This window comes from Arachis hypogaea, chromosome 1, assembly GCF_003086295.3.
Source record: "Arachis hypogaea cultivar Tifrunner chromosome 1, arahy.Tifrunner.gnm2.J5K5, whole genome shotgun sequence".
Taxonomy (NCBI): domain Eukaryota; kingdom Viridiplantae; phylum Streptophyta; class Magnoliopsida; order Fabales; family Fabaceae; genus Arachis; species Arachis hypogaea.
This window is the reverse complement of record NC_092036.1, coordinates 66702923-66717648: the sequence shown is the minus strand read 5'-3', so window position 1 is coordinate 66717648 and position 14726 is coordinate 66702923. Positions and strand designations below refer to the sequence as shown.

The 14726-nt window shown below is 38.7% G+C and overlaps 1 non-coding gene across 1 annotated transcript; it reads right to left on the bottom strand.

Annotated features, from left to right (window-relative positions):
- Nucleotides 1-10331: 10331 nt before the first annotated feature.
- LOC112716392 (small nucleolar RNA R71) lies at nt 10332-10439 on the bottom strand. The gene has a single exon (XR_003160327.1). It is a non-coding gene; the product is annotated as a small nucleolar RNA R71 (small nucleolar RNA).
- Nucleotides 10440-14726: the final 4287 nt, after the last annotated feature.

Here is a 14726-nt window from a genome sequence, read left to right as displayed (position 1 = left end):
TCCTTTCCATTTATATTTCTTGTATAAAATCTTAAAAACACCAAAATAACTCACAACCAATAACAAGACACTTTATTACAATTCCTAGGGAGAACGACCCGAGGTTTGAATACTTCAGTTTATAAATTTTAGGGGTTTGTTTTAGTGACAAACAACTTTTTGTATGAAAGGATTAGTGATTGGTTTAGAAACTATACTTGCAACGAGAATTCATTTGTGAAATTCTAAGCCGGCAAAAATCCAATCATCAAAATGGCGCCGTTGCCGGGGAATTGCAATGGTGTTGTGTTATTGGTTATTGTATATATGTGAATATTGTGAATATGTTTGCTTTTTGCTTCTTTATTAGTTTTTAGTTTGTTCTCTTTATTTGTTCCTATTTTTTTGTTTTTGCCCTCTCCTATTATCATGAATTCTCACGTTGGCTATGAGTGTAGTTACAATTATGTTGTAGGTGATGAGAACTATAATGAGAATGTGTATTAAGGATGGGATAACCAAAGGTGGGAGGAGCCATATGCATATGATCAATCCTCTTGGCAACAACCTCCACTAATACACTATGAAGAAGAGCCATTCTATGATGCATATCAATCCAATGGCTATGGTGAATCACCTTGTGACTTTCAAGAACCACCACCATATGCCTATGAACCATATCCTCAATATAACTCTCAACCATACTCAAAAGCCCCTTCTTACCAACAACCTTCATATGACCCTAATCCATATCCATCCTACCAACAACCATATGAGCCATATGAATCACATATAGAGCCACCACCATTCCAACATCAATATTTTCAAGAGCCACCTCCTCCACATTATTACCAAGATGAACCACCTCCAATATATGAAAATTTTCAACCACAAGATGAATACTACTTTCCACCATAACCTCCCATAGAAGAATACTCATATCCATTGATCCAAGAGCCACGTGATCCTAATCATATTATCCAAGAGGAACAAGAGTCAAGGGATCGTCTCAAGAAAGCATTGGATCAATTTCAAGTAACCATGGAGTGCGTTGTGCAACAAGTGGAAAGAGTGGAAAACATTGAACCACCACAAATCCACCAAGAAGAACTACCTTCTTACTATGAACCCTTCCCCCAAAATGATGAACCCTTCCACCCACTCCAATCTCTAATGGATGAAACCCTTGGTGTTCTTGTTCAAGGGCAAGAAGAGATGAAAAGGGATGTGCAAAATTTTATGACTGCCTTGGAGGCGGTAACAAATCAATTAGCCTCCCAATACTTGAACACTCAAGGAACTCCCATGGCTACATGTGGAGAATCAAATGAAGAACATAGCATGAAGGAGAGATTGGAAATTCCGGTGGGAAATGAGAGAAGTTGCTTTGTATTGGAAAAATTGGAGGAAGCCTTAATTGTTGAAGACACGGAAGAAGTGGTAGAAGACTTAGGAGATGCAGAGCCTCCATGAGAACATAGAGTTGAAGAAAACCCCTCCAAGATGATTGAAATTGATGCTAGGGAGGAAAGTGCACACCTTCCAAGGCATATTCCATATGAAGACTTGAATGAGATAGAGAAAGAATTGAGTTCCCATGGCAATGAAGAGCAAGCATCAAGTCCTAGTGGTGGAGAATCCTTTGAACTTGAAGAACTTTCTCCCGATGCATTTGAAAATGTTGTGGAGGTAAACTTCTTTCACCCTCCCAATTATATTTTGATTAAGGTAAAAGGCTTAGATAGTATTAATGAACAAAGGATTGAATTAGAGAAATCTTGTGAAGAGGTGGAAGTCCTTAGAAATAGAAGGATGGGAGTGGAATACGCTTTGTCAAGATCGTTGGAAGCATCTTTGCCTAGGTTGTCATCTACTCCTTCACTTGAGTGGGTAAAATTCAATTCTATTAGCTTTATTATCCCACTTGAGTATGGCTTGCTTGAAATGGATGGTAAACTTAGGATGCTTTGTGGGATGAAGCGTAAGCGAAAGATGTTTCGTGGTTGGCGTTGCAAATCAAGGCTCATTTTGGTTGATATTTCAAGAGTTGAATACAAAGGTGGGAATAGTGCTCAAATAGATGGGTCTAGGAGGATTGTTGACCACTATATAGAGAATTCACCTTACTCACCACCCGGTTGGATTAATAATGATGATCAACCTCAAGACAGGTGTGAAAACAAAGTGTGGGATCCCAGATTAGAAAAAGAGGATCAACATTGGGAGCCCCAAGCTTGTGAAGAACTCCATCAACACTTGGCTCAACCCATAGGAAATCTTGGGGCACAATGGAGAACCAAGCATTGGTGGGAGTTCCAAGATGAATTCAAGCACAAGTCACCTTGAGAGGAGCTCCTCATAAGTCCAACTTAAGGACAATAAATAAAAGTGCTAGGTGGGAGACACCCCACCATGGTAACTTCTTTTCATTTTCTCTTTTTGTACATATTGGTAAAAGTAGTTTAATTTCATATTTTGATTAGCTTGTTGAGTTTAATTAGTATTTTATCATGTTAAATAAGGTTTTAGGGTGTTTTGGTAGCTGTTTGGAGGATTATAATACTTGGATTGGTGCAAAAACATAGAGAAAATTAAAAAAAAACAGAGCACCACCCATGCGTACGCGCACTGTACGCGTACGCGTGCATCAAGCATTTTCGACCATCCACGCGCGCACGCGATGTGTGCGTACGCGTGGATTGAGAAGTTCCACCCTCCATACATTTTCCAGAAAGTTGTGCCTGTGCCGCGCCAACGTTGTGCCTCTGGCACAAACCCCACTTGCGCGCACGCGCACATGACGCGTAAGCGCCACTCTTGAAATAAGCCATCGACGCGTGCGCGCCATGCGTGCATACGCGTGGATGCCCTTTCTTCCATCCACTTCTTTTCTTCTCCTCTTTCCATTTCTTTCCTTCCCATTTCTTCTTCCCTTCTTCTACCCCTCATCCAACACTTCCAAACACCATTGATAACCATTTATTTTAGTTAACTAATTAGTTAGTCAGTTAGTTGATAGTTAGTTTTAGTTAGTTCTTCATTTCATTTTCTCTTTATCATTGTAAGTGTTGGATTGGTATTCTTGTTTACCACTACTTGCTGCTGAGTATTAAAAAGGATGCTATCTTAACATCATTATGTTTATAATCTCTGTTGGATTCTATGATTGAGGTTATATGTTGCTACTTGGTTTTGAGTTTTTCATGCTTACCTTTTGAAGAATACCAAGTGATGAGAATTGCCTTCAAACTTGTAACTCTTCTTGAATTACATGATTGGGCCACCATGTGATTTGAGCCTTATTTTGTGATTAGGTAACTTCTTGATGGATGATGTTAAGTATTTACCTTAATGCATTGTATTTCATGATCATATGCATCCATATACTTTAGCTTGAATGCTTTCATGCTTCTTTAATTCTTGTTTTACCTTACAAGTTCACTTAAAGCATCTCAAGCATACTAGAATGAGTAAAGTGCATGCTTCTTTTGTGACATAGCTTTTTATGCTAATGTATGTTCTAAACCGCGCAATTTAGAATTCACACACCTATTTGTCATCAATGTCACACTAATTCACTCACTCATTTCTAGTGATCTACCTCATTCCAAAAATATATGCTTCTTTGCTTTTATATCTTCTCATCTTATGGTGTTATATTTTTTATTTTCATTATGAATGCACCACAAGCAAACATGGAAGCAAGACTAAGAACACGCAGCAACCCGGAGAGTCGCCGTACCCCCTTACTCATCTTTGAGTGCACCGAGGACGGTGCAAACTTTTAAGTGTGGGGAGGTCGTCCGACCGGTCGGCGATTTTGGGTGACAAGTTTCTAATTCCAACACTTTTGCATTTCATTCTAGGATTTTAGAATTTTTACTTGCATTTTAGGATTTTTACTTGCATTTTCTTAATTTTTGCATATGTATACACAATAAGCTTAGTCAAAATAATGAAAATTTTCAAGGATTTCTATCTATAGGGCACCAATTGATTTGAGTGAAAACTTTTCATTAAACTTGCTTGAATTATATATCTTGTGGATCATGTTTTTGAGCTAAGAACACAAGCAAGTGAGTTTTGAGCCTAATGGTGTGGTTACATCTTATAACCACTTATTTTCCTTCTTGTGTACATTATTCTCTTTCTATGAATGTAATCTTTGATTTGTTTGATCCTTTATATCCATTATTTTGTGTATTTATGCATTTATATGATTGAGACCATCATTTCATTTAGCTCACTTACCCAAAAAGCCTTACCTTTTATCTTCCATTGTTAGCGAAATTTGAGCCTACGATTAACCCACTTATTCTTAATTTTAGCATATTACAAGCCTAAAGCGGAAAACAGTAAATGTCCTTAATTTGGATCTTTGATTAGCTTAGGCAAGTGTGTGTGAGTATCATTCAAGTGTGGAATCTTGGGACATTGGGTGAATATAAGAGTAGTTTTGTATTTTTATTAAAAATATTGGGAATTGGGTACATGCTCATGTATTGATCAAATGTATAGACCTTATGCATTGATGCTCTTGTATATAGAAAGAAAAAAATGAGAAAAACAAAAGAAAAAAAGAAAAGAAAAAGAAAAATAATATGGAAAAGAAAAAGAAAAAATAGAAAAAGAAAGAAAAAGAAGAAAAAGAAAGAAATAAAAAGTGGACAAAATGCCCCAAAGCAAAGTGTAGCTCAATAAAATCAATGCATGAGTGTTGTGAAATGAAAAGGGATACATGAGTATATGAAAAAGTGAAAAATGGGTAGTTAGGTTAGAACTTAATTGTATAGGATGTCATAGGTTAGGTGGGAAGTTTAAGCTTATCAAAGATTCAAAATTCAAGCTCACTTAACCATATATGCATCCTACCTTGACCTTAACCCCATTACAACCTAAAAAAAAGACCTCATGATAGATGTATGCATGCATGAAATATATGTTGATTGTTAGAAGAAGAACAAATCTTGGAAAGCATGATTAGGGGAGAATTGAGAAAATCAACCCTAATAACTCAATTCAATTATGGATTAGACTTGCTAGTCCTTAGCCCTTGTGCATATATGCTTCTTGGGAATTGATTTATTTTGACCAAGCAATTGCATTCATTTAGATAGTTGCATATAGGTAGATTGCATTTAGTTAGTTCCATTTAATAAATGCCATACCCTTTACTTCATTCTTGGTTTAAGCATGAGGACATGCTTGGTTTAAGTGTGGGGAGGTTGATAAACCCCATTTGTAAGATTTATCTTGTGCTTGATTTAGGGGATTTTATAACCTTTTACCCACATTTATCCATTGAAATAGCATGGTTTTATAACTTCTCCTTGAATTGTGCTTAAGAGTGAAAACATGCTTTTTAGGACTTAAAATAGCTAAATCTAATTCTCCTTGATTCCATTAGATGCCTTGATATGTTTGCTAAGTGATTTCAGATTTAGGAGGCAAGGATTGGACCAAGGGAATGAAGGAAAAGCATGTAGAAATGGAGAACTCATGAAGAAATAAAGGAAATGCAAAAGCTGTCAAGCCGACCTCTTCGCACTTAATCGACCATAACATGAGCTACAGAGGTCCAAATGATGCGGTTTCAGTTGGGCTGGAAAGCTAACATCCGGGGCTTCGAAATGATATAAGATTTGCCATAGTTGCTATACGTAGAAGGATGCATACGTGCACTGTACACGTACGCGCCGTTGATGCATGTGATTCACTTCATGCAAACTCATTGCTAGCGAATTTACAAGCCTTGTGGGCCCAATCCAACTCATTTCTGATCCTATTTAAGCCAAGGATTGAAGATGGATGGACATGTTAGTTACCATTAGTTTAGTTTAGCTTAGTTTAGTAGTTAAAAGTAGTTTCTAGAGAGAGAAGCTCTCACTTCTCTCTAGGATTAGGATTAAGATTATGTTTAGTTCTTAGATCTAGATTTTAATTCATCTTCTTCTACTTCTATCCTCTTAAGTCCTTGTTGTTACATTCATCTTCCTCTATTCTTTTGCTGTAATTTCCTTTATGTTGTTCTTGTATTTTGTTGTAGATCTACTTTTGTTCCTTCCTTTCTCTTTCAATTCAATCAAGGTAATTCATAATAATTGTGTTCCTTTTGATTTGTTGTTGTTAATTCTTTGCAATAATTGTTGTTAGATCTTGTTCTTGTTGTTGATTTACTATGCTTACCTTTTATGCCTTCCAAGTGTTTGATGAAATGCTTGGTTGGATTTTAGTGTAGGTTTTGTTCCTCTTCGCCTAGGTAGAGTGATTAGTGACTCTTAAGTTATCTAATTCCTTTGTTGATTGATAATTAGAAGTTGCTAATTGATTTGAATGCCTCTAAAGCAAGTCTTTCCTTTAGGAGTTGATTAGGACTTGAGGAATCAAATTGATTCATCCACTTGACTTTCCTCCATGATTAGAGGTTAACTAAGTGGGAGTAATGGACAATTTGTTATCACAATTGAGGAGGATAACTAGGATAGCACTTTGATGAGCGGATAATTTGTACGCTTTTTGGCATTGTTTTTAGTATGTTTTTAGTATGATCTAGTTAGTTTTTAGTATATTTTTATTAGTTTTTAGTTAAAATTCACTTCTCTGGACTTTACTAGAGTTTGTGTGTTTTTCTGTGATTTCAGGTATTTTCTGGCTGAAATTGAGGGACCTGAGCAAAAATCTGATTCAGAGACTAAAAAGGACTGCAGATGTTGTTGGATTCTGACCTCCCTGCACTCGAAGTGGATTTTCTGGAGCTACAGAAGCCCAATTGGCGCGCTCTCAACGGCGTTGGAAAGTAGACATCCTGGGCTTTCCAGCAATATATGATAGTCCATACTTTGCCCAAGATTTGATGGCCCAAACCGGCGTTCAAAGTCACCCTCAGAATTCCCAGCGTTAAACGCCGGAACTGGCACAAGAATGGGAGTTAAACGCCCAAACTGGCACCAAAACTGGCGTTTAACTCCAAGAGGAGTCTCTACACGAAAATGCTTCAATGCTCAGCCCAAGCACACACCAAGTGGGCCCGGAAGTGGATTTTTATGTCATTTACTCATCTCTGTAGACCATAGGCTACTAGTTTTCTATAAGTAGGACATTATACTATTGTATTTTCATCTTGGTTCTTCTGGTTCCCTCTTTGGGGCCGAAACCAATGATCACACTATCCCTTATGTATTTCCAACGGTGGAGTTTCTACACACCATAGATTAAGGTGTGGAGCTCTGCTGTACCTTGAGTATTAATGCAATTACTATTGTTCTTCCATTCAATTCCGCTTGTTCTTGTTCTAAGATATCACTTGTTCTTCAACTTGATGAATGTGATGATCCGTGACACTCATCATCATTCTCACCTATGAACGTGTGACTGACAACCACCTCCGTTCTACCTTAGATTGGGTGAATATCTCTTGGATTCTTTAACCGGAATCTTCGTGGTATAGGCTAGAACTGATGGCGGCATTCAAGAGAATCCGGAAGGTCTAACCTTGTCTGTGGTATTCTGAGTAGGATTCAATGACTGAATGACTGTGACGTGCTTCAAACTCCTGAGGGCGGGGCGTTAGTGACAGACGCAAAAGAATCGCTGGATTCTATTCCGGCCTGATCGAGAACCGACAGATGGATAGCCGTGCCGTGACAGGGTGCGTTGAACATTTCCACTGAGAGGATGGGAGGTAGCCACTGACAACGGTGAAACCCTTGCTTAAGCTTGCCATGGAAAGGAGTAGGAAGGATTGGATGAAGACAGTAGGAAAGCAGAGAGACGGAAGGGACAAGCATCTTTATACGCTTATCTGAAATTCCTACCAATGAATTACATAAGTATCTCTATCTTTATCTTTATGTTTTATTCGTTTATCACCATACCCATTTGAGTTTGCCTGACTAAGATTTACAAGGTGACCATAGCTTGCTTCATACCAACAATCTCTGTGGGATCGACCCTTACTCGCGTAAGGTTTATTACTTGGACGACCCAGTACACTTGCTGGTTAGTTGTGCGAAGTTGTGTTTATGCCATGGTATTGAACACCAAGTTTTTGGATTCATCACCGGGGATTATTTGTGTTGTGAAAAGTATTGATCACAATTTCGCATACCAAGTTTTTGGCGCCGTTGCCGGGGATTATTTGATTTGTGAAAAGTATTGATCACAATTTCGCGCTATCAAGTTTTTGGCGCCGTTGCCGGGGATTGTTGAGTTTAGACAACTGACGGTTCATCTTGTTGCTTAGATTAGGTATTTTTTTTGGAGTTCTTAAAGATGAATTCTAGAGTTTCATGATGATTTGTTGAAATCTGGCTGGCTGTGAAGCCATGTCTAATTCCATTGGACCGAGGTTTCAACTTATCATCACAAGAGCTTGTTGATTTCTATCAATCTTGCTTTTGGAGCAGTGATCTGCTAAGGCTTGGCTGGCCATTGGCCATGTCTAGTATTTTGGACCGAAGCTTTCCTTGAAAGCTTGGCTGGCTGTGAAGCCATGTCGAATTCCTGGACCGGAGTCTTAGACTAGCATTGCACTGATTCCTGGAATTCTCATTAAGAACTTTGATATCTTTTTCCACTTAATTTTCGAAAAAGCAAAAAAAAATTACAAAATCATAAAAACAAAAAAATATTCTATGTTTCTTGTTGAGACACTAGTCTCATGTTAAGTTTGGTGTCAATTGCATGCATTCATTCATGTGTCTTAGTGATCTTCAAGATGTTCTTGATGATTTCTTACTCTAATCTTTAAATTCTCTTGACTTGAGTGTTTTGTGTGTCTCATATGCATTCTCATTAGTGTCAGTAGTATACAAACTGCTAAGTTTGGTGTCTTGCATGCATTATTATTTGATTCTTGTTGCATTTTGATTTTTCCTTATTATTAAAAATCCAAAAATATTTTTAATTTGTGTCTTCTCAAGTCAATAATACAGAGAATTGAAGATTCAGAACATACAGCAGAGGAATTACACAGAAAAAGCTGGGCGTTCAAAACGCCCAGTGAAGAAGGACAGACTGGCGTTTAAACGCCAGCCAGGGTACCTGGTTGGGCGTTTAACGCCCAAAAGGGTATAGTTTTGGGCGTTAAACGCCAGAATGTGCACCATTCTGGGCGTTTAACGCCAGGATGGCACAAGAGGGAAGATTTTGTTTTTAATGCAGATTTTTTTCAGTTTTCAAACTTTTTCAAAATCAAATCTTTTTCAAATCATATCTTTTCAATCAAATCTTTTTCAAAATCAATTTCTCTCTAATTTTAAAAAATACTTGCTATCAATCAATGATTTGATTCAACATTTCAAGTATGTTGCCTTTTCTATTGAGAAAGGTTTAATGTTTGAATCATATCTTTTCTTGTTAGCCAAGTTTTTAATTTTCAAAATCAAATCTTTTTAAAATGTTTTTTAAATCATATCTTCTCAATCACATCTTTTTAAAACAAATCATATCTTCTTAACCACATCTTTTTCAAAATAGTTTTCAATCAAATCTTTTCGATTTCTAATTTCAAAATCTTTTTCAAAAATCACTTGATTTCTTTTCCACTTTCATTTTCGAAAATCAATTAGTGTTTTTCAAAAATGTTTTCAAAATCTTTCACTTAATTTTCGAAAATTACTTCCCTTCTCCTCACATCCTTCTATTTATGGACTAACACTATTCCTTAATGCAAAATTCGAACTCCATCTTCTTTGATAAGTTCAAATTTTCTACTTCTGTCTTCTACTTTTCTTTTCCTCTGACACCTAAAGGAATCTCTATACTGTGACATAGAGGATTCCACATTTTCTTGTTCCCTTCTCTTTCTTATGAGCAGGAGCAAGGACAAAAGCATTCTTGTTGAGGCTGATCCTGAACCTGAAAGGACCTTGAAGAGAAAGCTAAGAGAAGTCAAAGCACAACTCTCTGTAGAGGACCTAACAGAAATCTTCAAAGAAGAAGAACCTATGGCAGCCGAAAACAACAACAATGCCAACAATGCAAGGAAGGTGCTGGGTGACTTTACTGCACCTACTCCCAACTTTTATGGGAGAAGCATCTCTATCCCTGCCATTGGAGCAAACAACTTTGAGCTTAAGCCTCAATTAGTTTCTCTAATGCAACAGAATTGCAAGTTCCATGGACTTCCATTGGAAGATCCTCATCAGTTTTTAGCTGAATTCTTGCAAATCTGTGACACTGTCAAGACTAATGGGGTTGACCCTGAGGTCTACAGACTGATGCTATTCCCTTTTGCTGTAAGAGACAGAGCTAGGACATGATTGGACTCTCAACCTAAAGAAAGCCTGGACTCTTGGGAAAAGCTAGTCAATGCCTTCTTGGCAAAGTTCTTTCCACCTCAAAAATTGAGTAAGCTTAGAGTGGAAGTCCAAACCTTCAGACAGAAGGAAGGAGAATCCCTCTATGAAGCTTGGGAAAGATACAAACAATTAATCAGAAAGTGTCCTTCTGATATGCTTTCTGAATGGAGCATCATAGGTATTTTCTATGATGGTCTCTCTGAACTGTCCAAAATGTCTTTGGATAGCTCTGCTGGAGGATCTCTTCATCTGAAGAAGACGCCTATAGAAGCTCAAGAGCTGATTGAAATGGTTGCAAATAACCAATTCATGTACACTTCTGAAAGAAATTCTGTGAACAATGGGACTAGTCAGAAGAAAGGAGTTCTTGAGATTGACACTCTAAATGCCCTATTGGCTCAGAACAAAATATTGACTCAACAAGTCAATATGATTTCTCAAATTCTGTCTGGAATGCAAAATGCACCAAGCAGTACTAAGGAGGCTTCATCTGAGGAAGAAGCCTATGATCCTGAGAACCCTTCAATGGAAGAGGTGAATTACATGGGAGAATCCTATGGAAACACCTATAATCCTTCATGGAGAAATCATCCAAATCTCTCATGGAAGGATCAACAGAGACCTCAACAAGGTTTCAACAATAATAATGGTGGAAGAAACAGGTTTAGCAATAGCAAGCCTTTTCCATCATCTTCTCAGCAACAGACAGAGAGTTCTAAGCAGAATACCTCTGACTTAGCAACCATGGTCTCTGATCTAATCAAAACCACTCAAAGTTTCATGACTGAAACAAGGTCCTCCATTAGAAACTTGGAGGCACAAGTGGGTCAGCTGAGCAAGAAAATTACTGAACTCCCTCCTAGTACTCTTCCAAGCAACACAGAAGAAAATCCAAAAGGAGAGTGCAAGGCCATCAACATGGCCGAATTTTGGGAGGAAGGAGAGGCAGTGAACGCCACTGAGGAAGACCTCAATGGACGTCCACTGGCCTCCACTGAGTTCCCCAATGAGGAACCATGGGAATCTGAGGCTCAAAATGAGACCATAGAGATTCCATTGGACTTACTTCTGCCATTCATGAGCTCTGATGAGTATTCTTCCTCTGAAGAGGATGAGTATGTCACTGAAGAGCAAGTTGCTAAATACCTTGGAGCAATCATGAAGCTAAATGACAAGTTATTTGGGAATGAGACTTGGGAGGATGAACCCCCTTTGCTCACCAAAGAACTGGATGACTTGTCTAGGCAGAAACTGCCTCAAAAGAGACAGGACCCTGGGAAGTTTTCAATACCTTGTACCATAGGCACCATGACCTTCAAGAAGGCCTTGTGTGACTTAGGGTCAACTGTAAACCTCATGCCCCTCTCTGTAATGGAGAAGTTAGGGATCTTTGAGGTGCAGGCTGCAAAAATCTCACTAGAGATGGCAGACAATTCAAGAAAACAAGCCTATGGACTTGTAGAGGATGTTCTGGTAAAGGTTGAAGACCATTACATCCCTGCTGATTTCATAGTCCTAGAGACTGGGAAGTGCATGGATGAATCTATCATCCTTTGCAGACCCTTCCTAGCCACAGCAAAGGCTGTGATTGATGTTGATAGAGGAGAATTGATCATTCAAGTGAATGAAGAACCCTTGGTGTTTAAGGCTCAAGGATATCCCTCTGTCACCATGGAGAGGAAGCATGAAAAGCTTCTCTCAAAACAGAGCCAAACAGAGCCCCCACAGTCAAACTCTAAGTTTGGTGTTGGGAGGCCACAACCAACTTCTAAGTTTGGTGTTGAACCCCCACATTCAAACTCTAAGTTTGGTGTTGGGAGGTTCCAACATTGCTCTGAGCATCTCTGAGGCTCCATGAGAGTCCTCTGTCAAGCTACTGACATTAAAGAAGCGCTTGTTGGGAGGCAACCCAATGTTATATTTTATCTATTCTCTTTTGTTATTTTATGTTTTCTGTAGGTTGATGATCATGAGAAGTCACAAAATCAATGAGAAAAGCAAAAACAGAATGAAAAACAGAAAGAAAAATAGCACACTCTGGAGGAAGAACCTGCTGGCGTTTAAACGCTAGTGAGGCTAGCAGTTGGGCGTTTAACGCCCAGTCTGGTACCATTCTGGGCGTTTAACGCCAGAAAGGGGCACCAGACTGGCGTTAAACGCCAGAAAAGGGCAAGAAGCTGGCGTTAAACGCCAGAAATGGGCACCAGCCCGGCGTTTAACGCCAGAAATGGCTAAAAACGCATTTTTGCATGCCATTTGGTGCAGGGATGACTTTTCCTTGACACCTCAGGATCTGTGGACCCCACAAGATCCCCACCTACCCCACCACTCTCTCTCTTCTTCACCCATTCACCAATCACCTCAACCCCTCTTCCCCAAAAACCCTTCCCCTATCAAATCCCATCTTTCTCTTCACTACTCACATCCATCCTTCATAAAACCTCACCTACCTCACCATTCAAATTCAAACCACTTTCCCTCCTAAACCCACCCATACATGACCGACCATGAGCCCCCCACTCCTATATAAACCCTTCTTCACTCCTTCATTTTCACACAACCTAAACACTACTTCTCCCCCTTTTTTGGCCGAACACAAAGCCATTCCCTTCTTCCTCATTTCTTCTTCTTCTACTCTCTTCTTTCTTCTTTTGCTCGAGGACGAGCAAACCTTTTAAGTTTGGTGTGGTAAAAGCATTGCTTTTTGTTTTTCCATAACCATTTATGGCATCCAAGGCCGGAGAAACCTCTAGAAAGAGGAAAGGGAAGGCAAAAGCTTCCACCTCCGAGTCATGGGAGATGGAGAAATTCATCTCAAGGGTGCATCAAGACCACTTCTATGAAGTTGTGGCCTTGAAGAAGGTGATCCCCGAGGTCCCTTTCAAACTCAAAAAGGGTCAACTTTAATCAAAGGTTGGACCAAGTCCTCATAAACATTTGTGAAGAGGGCGCTCAATGGAAGAGAAACTCAAGAGGGAAGCCGGTTCAACTGAGAAGGCATGACCTCAAGCCCATCACTAAGAAAAGGATGGAGCAAGCATGAGGAAATTTCTCCTCATAAAATCCTTGAGATGCCTCAAGGGATGCACTTTCCTCCACAAAACTATTGGGAGCAACTAAACACCTCCCTAGGAGAATTGAGTTCCAACATGGGACAACTAAGGGTGGAGCATCAAGAGCACTCCATCATCCTCCATGAAATTAGAGAAGATCAAAGAATCATGAGAGAGGAGCAACAAAGACAAGGAAGAGACATTGAGGAGCTCAAGCACTCCATAGGATCTTCAAGAGGAAGAAAGAGCCGCCATCACTAAGGTGGACCCGTTCCTTAATTTCCTTGTTCTTTATTTTCCTGTTTTTCGAAATTTTAGTGCTTATGTTTGTCTATGTTTGTGTCTTGTGATCATTAGTAACTTAGTGTCTATGCCTTAAAGTTATGAATGTCCTATGAATCCATCACCCTTCTTGAATGAAAAATGTCTTAATTGAAAAAGAAAAGAATTGCATGAATTTTGAATTTTATAACAGTTTGATTATTTTGATGTGGTGGCAATACTTTTGTTTTCTGAATGTATGCTTAAACAGTGCATATGTCTTTTGAATTTGTGGTTCATGAATGTTTGCTCTTGAAAGAATGATGAAAAAGGAGACATGTTACTGAGGATCTGAAAAATCATTAAAATGATTCTTGAAGCAAGAAAAAGCAGTGAATACAAAAAAAAAATTCGAAAAAAAAGAAAAAAGAAAAAGAAAGAAATAAGGTTGTGATCCAAGGCAAAAAGAGTGTGCTTAAGAACCCTGGACACCTCTAATTGGGGACTCTAGTAAAGCTGAGTCACAATCTGAAAAGGTTCACCCACTTATGTGTCTGTGGCATGTATGTATCCGGTGGTAATACTGGAAGACAGAGTGCTTTGGGCCACGGCCAAGACTCAATAAGTAGCTATGTTCAAGAATCATCATACTTAACTAGGAGAATCAATAACACTATCTGGATTCTGAGTTCCTAAAGAAGCCAACCATTCTAAATTTCAAAGGATAGAGTGAGATGCCAAAACTGTTCAGAGGCAAAAAGCTAAAAGCCCCGCTCATCTAATTGATACTGATCTTCATAGATGTTTTTGGAATTCATTGCATATTCTCTTCTTTTTATCTTATTTGATTTTCAGTTGCTTGAGGACAAGCAACAATTTAAGTTTGGTGTTGTGATGAGCGGATAATTTGTACGCTTTTTGGCATTGTTTTTAGTATGTTTTTAGTATGATCTAGTTAGTTTTTAGTATATTTTTATTAGTTTTTAGTTAAAATTCACTTCTCTGGACTTTACTATGAGTTTGTGTGTTTTTCTGTGATTTCAGGTATTTTCTGGCTGAAATTGAGGGACCTGAGCAAAAATCTGATTCAGAGACTAAAAAGGACTGCAGATGTTGTTGGATTCTGACCTCC